This window comes from Talpa europaea (genome assembly GCF_964194135.1).
Source record: "Talpa europaea genome assembly, chromosome: 9".
Taxonomy (NCBI): Eukaryota; Metazoa; Chordata; class Mammalia; order Eulipotyphla; family Talpidae; genus Talpa; species Talpa europaea.
The window spans coordinates 38,350,196-38,361,310 of record NC_140076.1 but is presented as its reverse complement, the minus strand read 5'-3'; the positions used below and the strand labels follow the sequence as shown (position 1 = coordinate 38,361,310).

The 11,115-nt window shown below is 39.4% G+C and overlaps 1 pseudogene across 1 annotated transcript in view; it reads right to left on the bottom strand.

The window, feature by feature from the left end:
* Window positions 1-1,123: 1,123 nt before the first annotated feature.
* LOC311176668 (guanylate-binding protein 6-like) overlaps window positions 1,124-11,115 on the bottom strand; it is a 35,774-nt pseudogene continuing 25,782 nt past the window's right edge. Inside the window, exons 8-10 of the transcript in view lie at window positions 5,951-6,143; window positions 3,944-4,071; window positions 1,124-1,426 (exon numbers count right to left, since the gene is read on the bottom strand). The product of the transcript in view is annotated as a guanylate-binding protein 6-like (transcript). The remainder of the gene's footprint in view (window positions 1,427-3,943; window positions 4,072-5,950; window positions 6,144-11,115) is intronic.

Here is an 11,115-nt window from a genome sequence, read left to right as displayed (position 1 = left end):
AAGATATACAAAAACATCTGGTCAGAAAATACCATCAACTGATTTAACAGGCTTTCTGTAAAAAACCTCTCTCCTTTTTCTATTGTTATTGTGAGCAGAATGGAGAATCTGTTTCCATTGTGCTATATGCAGAAGGATGATAGACTTTATTTCTTATATTGAATATTTTAAAAGTTTAGGGAAAGCAGAGGGGGAGGCATAAGAACAGAGAGGGAAGGAGGAAGCACAGTGAACTATGGTTGTGGACTTGGTCATCCACGTGATTTGGTAGTGGGGGCAGTATGGTGGTGATAACTCATGGTGGGGGGTATCCTAATATTACCACAATTTAAAAAAATAATTTAAAATAAAGTATTGGAAGGGATAATTGTGTTTACAGCAAATATACTGATGTTGAGGTTAAATTAAATTTAACTGGGTCCTGTGAGCTAGTTGCCCTTATTGGTACTCTAGACACCAGCAGCATCCTGTGAGCAAGCTGCTCCATTAAAACCATCAACACCCTAACTACCTGTGGTATTTCTTGTGTCACAGTTTTAACAAAAAGTTTAGATACTCAGCATTTGCCAGCCCAGCTCTTGCTAAGTGAGCATAAAGAAACCACAGGCAAAGGAAACTCAAATGTGAAAGCTATGTCCCAGCTGCTCACTTCTGCAGTCACTTAATTCTGCTTTTCCCTCTCTTGGGAAAAAACTTTGCTTTACTTCTAAACTCTCAGTCTCTGGATTCTCCCACAATCCACCGAGCCGATCTGGACCCCTGGCACCACACCCCACCCACAGCTATACACTCCAAATAAACAAGTTCTATGAAACACTTGTATAAGATGGAGCCACCTGTTGGATAATTTCCAAAATTTTCTGTTCATGAGCGTCATCTGGAGTGACAGATAAAAAGAAATACCCGAAACTGTGTCTTCTCAGCAAGTAACGAATAGTTCTGAAACAGCTCTTGTGTGGACCTTGCAGTATACACAGCGAGTGATAGACAAACATGATTAGACCTTACAGGTATTTTTCACAGTGGACTAGTGAGTGTGAGATTGAATTATTCCATATAACACTGTCTGGTAGTATCTTTGGAATATTAAATGTTGCTAATACTAAAAATAATCTGTAGTCAATCATTTAAGGATTCGCTTTGTAAACGAAGAAGCATTTTTTTCTCTGTGTTTCTCTAACGACTGTTCAACAGCATTCTCTAATGCCTGACTGGGGTGGTGCTGGAGGTTGGACTGAGGCGGGGGAAGGACATAATCAGGAAATGTCTGAGGTGGGGAAGATGGAGATGGAGGAGCAGGAGTCCCACACGGTGCCTGTGAGGGGGTGGGACTAAGAAATGGGTTGAGCACAGTTTCCACAGAGTGGGGTTCTGAGGGGATCCACTCCTTCCAAGCAGGGCTCTCTGAGGCAGCCTGGATGGGATCCTGAGGAGATGGAGGGCACCCGAGGACAGGGTGAGGGCACCTTCACCTCACAGCTGCTTCAAGTCCAAAAGGAGAGGCTGAGCTAATGGAACAACACCCACAACCATTCCTCCACCCCTACTCACCCCGCTGTTCTCTCCTCACCCCTCCACCCTGACTTCACCCCACTCCCACACCCCACTCCCTCTCCTCACTACATCTGGACTCTTATGCTGCCTCTGGCTGCCTTCGGAGTGGTCCTTGCACTTGGGAATTTGTTTTGTTTTTAAAATAAATATACAAGACCAAGTTCAGGAGGGAACTCACCAGGAGTGTGTGCTGTAGCCAGGCAGCAAGTCCTCAGCTATCCTTGCTGCCCTGGTCCTCTCCTCCTTCCTGGGACTCAGGCAGTGATTCTCTTTTTAAGTTGAAGATCAAACCAGATGTTAGACTGTTAAGCCCTGTTAATGGACATTAACATTAATTCTGCTTTCAGAGAAGTGAAACCAGAAGGAAGGAGGTGCTCTTTTCCAGGAGGTGATGGTTTATTTTCAGTTATCTTTTTTTTTTTTTTTTTGCAAAGGCGGGGCATGTGATAAGGAGGGAGAAAAAGTGAGGTTCCTCCACACTTGGTTTTGAATTCTAGGGTTTTCCTCCTTTATATGTGACTTAGCTTCTTTGACTCCAGGATAAATACAGAGAAGCAGGCATGAGTGTAATGGTGAGTCCTAGGGCTACTTTGGTTATGTAGGCAGCTTCAGGGACAGAACAGGCAGGAACTTCAAGAGAGTTAAAGAGGCTCTGAAATAAGGTAATAAATTCTAAGAGGTGCCAAACAAAACACACTCCAGAGATGGGGTGAGAAATCCCGGAGGACTAAATAAATAAGGACAGTAAAACTTAAGAGAATAAGACCTTGAACAGGGGAGCTTAAAGGAGAAACTCTAAGAGAAGAGCTGGGAAAATGGGCTCATCTGCCCAGAGAATAGACACTGGGGGAGAAAGCCCATCACTTAGTAGGATGCTGAGGATGATGAGATTTTAGAATAGAGGAAAAAATTTAAAATATCCCCTAGACCTGGGCCCACAGAGGCATCTTTTGCCCCCGCCTTGGATTCTTCATCCTTGTTCTTTTTCCTTTAAGTAAACTTTTCTTTACTTTCTAAATAAAGATTTCCTTGTCTCTGCCTATTTTTCTGATAGTTTGTCCCTGAATTCTTTTTTGCAGATTCATGGGACAAGGACCCATAGTGGTTCAAGGGTTATGGGGTGAAAAGCAGCAGCAGCAGCAGCAGCAGCAGCAGGAAGGTGATTATGGTAATAGTACACATGGTCTCCAATTGTAGGTTGAGAAAATTCAACAGTCTGTCTCTCATGGATGCTATTGTGAGGGACTGGGTTTCGTTACCATGGATATTCATTTAAAACATTTTACTTGTTGATTTTATTTGTTCAAAAAGAATTTCGCTTTCAAATTTTTTTTCCTATGGCAAGATATATATATATATATATATATATATATATATATATATACCAGTAAGTGTGTCTAATCCTTTATTTTATAACCCAGACACATGTACTGTTATACTGTTATTCTGTTGCGTACTCTACATTCTCATCAATATTTGTCCTTTGTCTTTTTGATAAGTCATTCCAATAGGGGTTTATGAAAGGCAGAATCTCTTCAGAATCAGTAGATCATTGTTAGTTTATATTGAGGTAATTATGAGTATTTTATGCTGAATTATTTAAATACAGAATATCTAAATTCCTACCCACCCTCTTTTTGGTAGTAATAGAAGTCAGGAACCATTGCTGCTACTTCCAATTCAGACTCTGACTTACATAAATAGGGAGAAAAAATTATTTGGAGCTCAGACTAAAAATATAACATCAAAATTATTCCACTTATCATATTTTTGGTGGGTCTATTCATGCTTATACATAATTAGGAATAATTCATCTTCAAAACTCAGAGAATTGTACTAAAAATTAATAAGTAGTCCTGGCATAATTGAAGCTTTTCTGGGGATTATTTTTATAGATTATTTCACTGAACTCCTCTATTTTTCACGGTTCCTATTCTCAACTCCAGTAATTTCCCAGCCCACTACCCCCACACACATTAACTAGAACAGTTTATTCATCCCATATGGTATAGCTTCCTCCATATGTTTCCCTTATCATGTAACACGGTTCACTTCATACTTTTCATATGTATGGTGCCCTATACTGATAACCTGCTTATTTCTTATCTCCCTAACTAGACTCTGAGCGTTTCCTTCCTTCACTGTAGTATCTATAGTACTTAATGCAAAACCTCAATTCAGCAATCATGCAAGTTTTTGACTAGTATCATTCAATGCAGTATTAGAAATGAGAAGGTCTATTCCTAGTAAGTACTGATCTTTAAAGGAAATGAATTCAAGAAACAGAATGTAACCACATTGTTCAAAGTATTATGTCATAAAAATGAATTGAGATGGCAAAGTGAAATATAAATAGGGTATGTAGCGCAAAGGAGATGGTCTTCCTTACCTTTTCCACATCCTGCAGGCCCTCAGTGTCCAGAAGGACCAGGGTGTGCTTTGGCTTGGAGAGGTGGGGCACACACCACATCCAGATGTCCTTGGTTTCAGACTGCAATGTGGAGCCCTGAGGGAAACCTGAAATGGAAGGAGAGAACGTGTTATTGGTAATATATAATTAGATAATAGATAGTCCAGGACGTCCATGGGTTACATTGTTTAAACTTGTTGTCTGTAACTTAACAGTTTATAGTGACCAAATTTATCATATATGTATGTGTTATGCAATCTTGTCTATGTGGTGGTATAGCTTGCACAGTAGAAAATACCAAATAGACAAAGAGAAGGGCATATAATTGATCCCTGTTTGAGAGGAAACTGCTACTATTTCAGCAAGGACAGTCAATCCAACTTTATACTTAAGAAAATTCTCAAGATGGACTTTGTATTCCTGGTTCATCTCACACTATTATGGACTCAAACTATGTCACATTACTGAATTTTGTGAACCTAGTTTCTTTTAAAAGTGTTTAGACATTGTTTTATTTTTATTGCGGTAACATGGTATACAACAGCATATATGATTCAGAGGTTATAGGTTCACCCAGCTCTTCAGGTGTACATTACCAACCAACCCACTATCAAAGCATCCATAGTTCTCACCATAATTCAGGCCCTCCATGCTCTCTGCCCTACCCCATCCCTCCTCTTTTGGAGCTTAAAAAATAGGAAATACCAAAAGAGGCAACAAGTTAGAATAGAATTCGTGAAATAAGAAATGCAAATAGTAAGTAAATATGGGGGAAATTTCAAACTATACAGAGTGGGGCCAATAACTACATAATGCATATAAATAGTCACTAAATCAACAGTACTTAGTATTTTTACCATTTTTTGATGGTGTGGATAATTCTCAATGGCTAATATCTAATAATCATATAAATTGCACGTAAGTTTGAAAAGCTATCTGTTAATATCTAGAGTAGCTGAGAGTATATATATATATATAGTTTTTGGACAAACAGTTCTACTTCTGGGAATAGCACAAACACAAGGAATCTAAATAAAAGAATTCAGCACCATTCATAAAACTAGAAATAATACCAGTGTTCATCAACAACAAATGGATACATCAATTGTGGTCCTTTGGGACAGTAGTGTGGATAGTGTGGTAAAAATAAATAAATAACATACATGTACAACAAACTCTAAGGACTTTACTATAAACTTATTGTAGAGCAATAGAAGCAGGAATACCAGAAATATAATTCCCTTTCTATAAAGTTTAAGCTATTTTTTACAAATGCATATGCTGATTATAAAACTAATTATAAAAATGAAGAGTCAAAGAATGTACTATGAAAATACAAACATTGGTCAACTCTAGTAGGAGAGGAAATTGGCTTTTATATGTTGTTGTTTTTTTATTTCTACATGTGGACAGTGATTACAGAGCTTATAAGTTTATATTAAATTCATCACATATATAGGTTTTATGCCAACCTCTGAATATATTATAGTGTTCACATTAGAAAATGCCAAATTGAGAACAAAGGGGGTATAATTGATCATATTTTTGATATGAAATGTGAAAAAAAGCTTTAAGTAGTGCCACTTATATGGAATATACTGAATTTCTACTGTCTGTTCATCTACCCATTTTTTTTTTAAATTCAGCAATATATGTATATTTTTTGAAATGACCATAAATTAGGGCAAAATTGATATTGGAACAAGTAAGGGAATACTTGCTGGAACTGAGCTACTGAGCAGATAAGAGCAAATAAGATTAAATTAATGAGGTATCCTTTGATATAGTTGGGGGTTTCTTTTATTAGTGGGCAAGAAAGGGAGATTTGGGGTAGGTGGAGTTGAGGTGATAAATGTATCAATGATTATTAGTTTTCTTTAGTGAGTAGTGCTGGACTTTTCCTCAAATGATCCTAAAGGAGATACTATCAGCCTCTGTCCTCACTGATGAACCAGCATGTGTCCCCTGCCCTGGAACAGCACTCACCGTGGTTCTGTCCTGCCAGGCGGTCCATTAGGTAGGAATTCCTGTGTGATACAGCCCTGCAATGGCCACCACCATCACGGGCTCTGAGATCTCCAAAATCCTCAGTGCTTCTTGATTTTACCCTCAGCTGCTTTTCCTCATTTTCGACTGGGCAGGTGGGGGCTGTCATGATGGATCCAGATGCCATGGTGAACTGTAACGCAGAGGAACATTTGCAAAAAAATAATAGCACTGTAGGTCAGAGCTGTTGGTGACACAAGCCCTGTGCATATCAGAAATATGCAAAAATAGATGACTGGATCGTGAAGATGTGGTAATTATACACAATGGAATATTACTCAGCAGTCAAAAAAAGATAAACTCATGCTCAGCAACATGGATGGAGCTGTAAGGGAGCTAAAACAGAAAGAAAGAGAAAAATATCGGATGGTCTCATTATAGGAGGAATGTAGGGGAACCAAATAAGGGATCAGGAAAATAATAATTATAATAAATTAAAAGAACAAAATTAACACGCAACTATAAAGAAGAAACATTCTGCAGGGAGGGAGAGGGAGGGGGATCAAAACAGGGGAGGGAAGAGTCAGGGACTGTGGTGATAGTGCACGGGTAAACTGGTGGTTGGAATTTGACAGGGACACCACCTGAAAAAGAATACATTGTACAAAAAGGAAGAATGATGTAAAATATATGTAAAAGAAAGTAAAAGAAAAGGAAAAACTCATGCCATTGGCAGCCACATGGATTGAACTTGAAAGGATAATAGTAAGCAAAAAAACAAACAGAGAAAGATAATTACTAGTTGGTTTCACTTATATGTAGAATATAAAGGAAATAAATTAATATTCCCATAAAGATAACCTGAAAACCTACCCTTTAAAAACTGATTACAGGTCCTCCCTGGTGGCGCAAGGGGTTAAGCACCACACTATGCAGCAGTCCGCAGCCTCTGCAGCATGATTTTGATCCCCAGCTGGCCAGGGAGTAACCCACATGGCGCAGCAGACCTCTCCTGACTCGCCCGCTGCTCCCCTTAGCAGTGTATTTCAGTCAGTCTGCCTGTTCTGTTCCCCATTCTGTCTCTGGTGGATCGTCTCAGCCCCTGCATCTCTAGCCTGTACCCCAGCTCTTATATGCATAAATAAACATATCTTAAAAAAAATTACAGAACTAACCTTTGGTAACTGAGATAACAGAAAGGAGAGAGGGAGGGGGGAAAGAACAGGGAGAGAGGGAGGCTTATGGCCTTTGGTGGTGGAGTGCAGGTGACTTGGTGGTGGGTGCACTGAGGTGGGAATACCTGGTGGGAATACCCCTATGTTGCCTTGATTAAAAATAAATATATTAGTTAATTTTTTTTAAATGATGTGATATTTCATGAAAGCAACAGACAGCGAGCAGTCCCAGTATTTCGGCTGTGCATTTGTTTCCTCAGATACATTACTAAGCAGCGTTCACATGTTCCCATTCTCTCCTACTTTTGTGACCTCTGGAAAGATTAGTATTTTCTCTGTGTCTCGGTTTTTTTCTTCCATAAAGTGGGAATATTGAAAGTAATACTGTTGCTGTTCTGGTCATTAAGAGGATCACATATCTCATAATGTTTATGGTGTTACTAAAATTGCTGATATGTGGTAAATCATATAAAGTATGGATGAAAAATTGAGTGTCCCTGAAGGCAGGGAGGGATATTTCTAAAATAGGGTGAAGAATTGGCTTTGGACTGAAGCGGTGACACTTTCCCCTGTTGCAAGCAGGTGGAGGACACTTGCCATGAGGAGGATGAGCAGGCAGGAGAGGACCAGCTTGGTGGCTGAGAGACCACATGCTGGAGGGCATGGAAATCAACATTCGGAACCCATTTAAACGAGGTCAGGACTCTAGAGAGTTTACCTGCGTGTGGGTGAAACAGTAAACGACAGAACCCATAAGCCTGGCGTTCCCCACTCTTTCCTTTTCCAGGGGAGCTAGAAGGAGGTTTTCAGAGGTCAGCTAGGACAGTGGGAAGAGGAAAGAGGGAGGAGCACATGCTGTCTTCATGATCATGCCCTGCCTGTCTGCTTCTTCTGTTGTTTTGTTTCCAAATAAGCACTGTGGGGGGACTCACTGACTGATTTCCCTCTGGAGGTGGACAAGGATGGGTCAGGTTAAAGGAACCCAGAGCCACCCTGGGATATCACATTCTGGAGTCAGACTGCCAAGGTTCAACCCCAAGCGTTCAACATGCTTATTGGTTTTCAGTTTTGACCTCGGAATGTATTTCTGTAAGCCTCTTCCTTCCTTCCTTCCTTCCTTCCTTCCTTCCTTCCTTCCTTCCTTCCTTCCTTCCTTCCTTCCTTCCTTCCTTCCTTCCTTCCTTCCTTCCTTCCTTCCTTCCTTCCTTCCTTCCTTCTCTCTTTCTTTCTTTTTCTCTTTCTTTCTTTTTCTCTTTCTCTCTTTCTCTCTCTCTCTCTCTCTCTCTCTCTCTCTCTCTCTCTCTCTCTCTCTCTTTCTTTCTCTCTCTCTCTCTCTCTTTCTTTCTTTCTTTCTTTCTCTTTCTCTCTCTCTCTCTCTCTATCTCTCTCTCTCTCTCTCTCTATCTCTCTTTCTTTCTGCATACAAGAGCTGGTGTACAGGCCTGAGATGCAGGGAGTTAGATGTGTCACCAGAGACAGATGGGGAACAGAACAGGCAGACTGACTGAAGTACACGGCTGAGGGGAGCAGTGGGCGAGTCAGGAGAGGTCTGCTGCGCCATGTGGGTTGCTTCCTGGCCAGCCGGGATCGAACTTGTGCTGTGGAGGCTGCTGACATCTTCATGGGTTGCGTCTTAACCCCTTGTGCCACTAGGGAGGCCCAGTAAACCTCCATTTTCTAACTAGTATTATAGGTAAACAAATAAATCCTGCCTGATTACTACTGTACAGTCTGCTATCAGACTGGATCTAAATAATAAAAAAAAAAAATACACTGTTTACTGCACCACTTTAAAAAATGAGCAAATTTAACAAAGTATTGAAGTTTATCAATGTGTTTAATGAGCTGCAAGTATCTAAGTAGTAATAAGGTATGCAAATCTTTTCTTTTCTTTTTTTAATAATAAATTTTATTTTTATATTCCCCATACAATTGCAACCCCCTTATTTTGACCCCAATCCCTCCCCTCCCCGCCCCCCACCTCCCAAAGAGTGTCTCTGGTTCATAGTTTTTTGTTGATTTTGATTTTCACTTTCTTATAGTTATTCATTTTCCTGGTCCCTTATTTAAGTTTTCTAGATCCCTGCTATGAGTGAGACCATCCGGTATTTTTCTTTTTCTTTCTGGCTTATCTTGCTGAGCATGATCCCTTCCAGCGCCATCCATGTTGCTGCAAATTGCATGTGTTTATCTTTTTTGAATGCTGAGTAATATTCCATGGTGTATATGTACCACATCTTCTTGATCCAGTCATCTATTTTTGGGCATTTGGGCTGTTTCCAAAGCTTAGCTATTGTAAATAGTGCTGCTATAAACATAGGGGTGCATGTTTCTGTGTCCTTTGGGTAAATACCTAGGAGTGGAATTGCTGGATCATATGGAAGCTCTATGTTTAGTAGGTCAGCTCTCCATAGTGGTTAGATCAGTTTGCACTCCCACCAACAGTGCAGAAGAGTTCCTTTGTCTCCACCACCTCGCCAACATTTGTTGTTGCTAGTTTTTTTAATATGTGCCATTCTCACAGGTGTGAGATGGTATCTCATGGTAGTTTTGATTTGCATTTCCCTGATTACAAGTGATGTTGAACATTTTTTCATATGCCTGTTGGCCATTTGCATTTCCTCTTCAGAGAAGTTTCTTTTTAGCTCTTCTGTCCATTTTTTGACAGGATTAGTTTCTTTGTTCTTGTTGAGTCTCATCAGCTCTTTGCAGATTTTTGTGATCAGTCCTTTATCATTAGTGTTGTGTGCAAAAATGTTCTCCCAGTCAGTGGGGTTTCTCTTTGTTTTTGTTATTGTCTCTTTTGCTGTGCAGAATCTCTTTAATTTGATGTAGTCCCAGCTGTTTATCTTTGCCTTCACTATCACGGCTTTGGGTGATGTATCTGTAAAGATGTCTTTGATGTGGTATGCAAATCTTTTCATCAGAAAGTGACAGTCATTTATTTATCAGAATTTATTTGTATAATTTTATTTCTTTTCCAATAGTTAGTGGTAGCAGATTTGTTGGAATTAAATGTGAACCCTCACCTGTGTGTTATGTGTAAGAAGAATTGTAGAACTTTGATTGCATCCAAAAATGCATAGACTAAACATTTTAAAAGCTTTAGGAATGAATAGAAATTTTTAAACAGATGTTGAAAACACAGGCCTACTGAAATGCCCAATCCAAATAAACAAGTAGGATGAAATAGTTTTATTGCGATTCATGAGAATCACTTGGGCTAATGTTTAAAAATACCTCAAGCCCTGTCTTCTCAGCAAGCACCAGAAGTTACCTGATATCATTCATGCACAGCCCACACAATAAAATCAGTGTGTGGTGAACAAACATGATAAATGTTCAAGGAATTTTTAACAGTTTCTTCCCATTAGACTGGCTTATTTTCCTGAAATGAGCATCCATAGAGCTCGATAGAGGGTCCATATTTGCTCCTTTGGGGAAATAATATAAAATACAAAACTCACTTTCTTCATAGCTGACAAAACTTGGATGCAACCAACACATACTTTGGTAGATGAATGAATAGATCAACTTTCCTAGATCCTAACATTGGAAGAATATTCAGTGCTAAAGAGTAATCTTTAGCTATCAACCTGCGAAAAGACATAAAGGAGGCTTAAACACATTAATAAGTGAAAGAAACCAATGAAAATATTATCTATGGTTTTGTGATGAAGAATACATGTTATTATGCATTTGACCAAACCCACTGAATGTGCAACATCAAGAGCAAACCTTTAAGTAACAGTGGACTTTGGGTGATTACGGTGTGCATCCTAGTTCTTTTAAACAAGGTACTATTTTGGTTGATAATGTTAAAAACAGGGAAGACCATGCATGTCTGAGAGCAGGGATTTTATGAGAATCTCTCTACCTTCCTTCCTCTCTATTTTATTGTAAACCAAAACTTCTCTTAAACATTTTCTTTTAGGGAAAAGAGACAGCAAGGGATAATTGAATACTATCTTGATTTTTGGTGTTTCTATG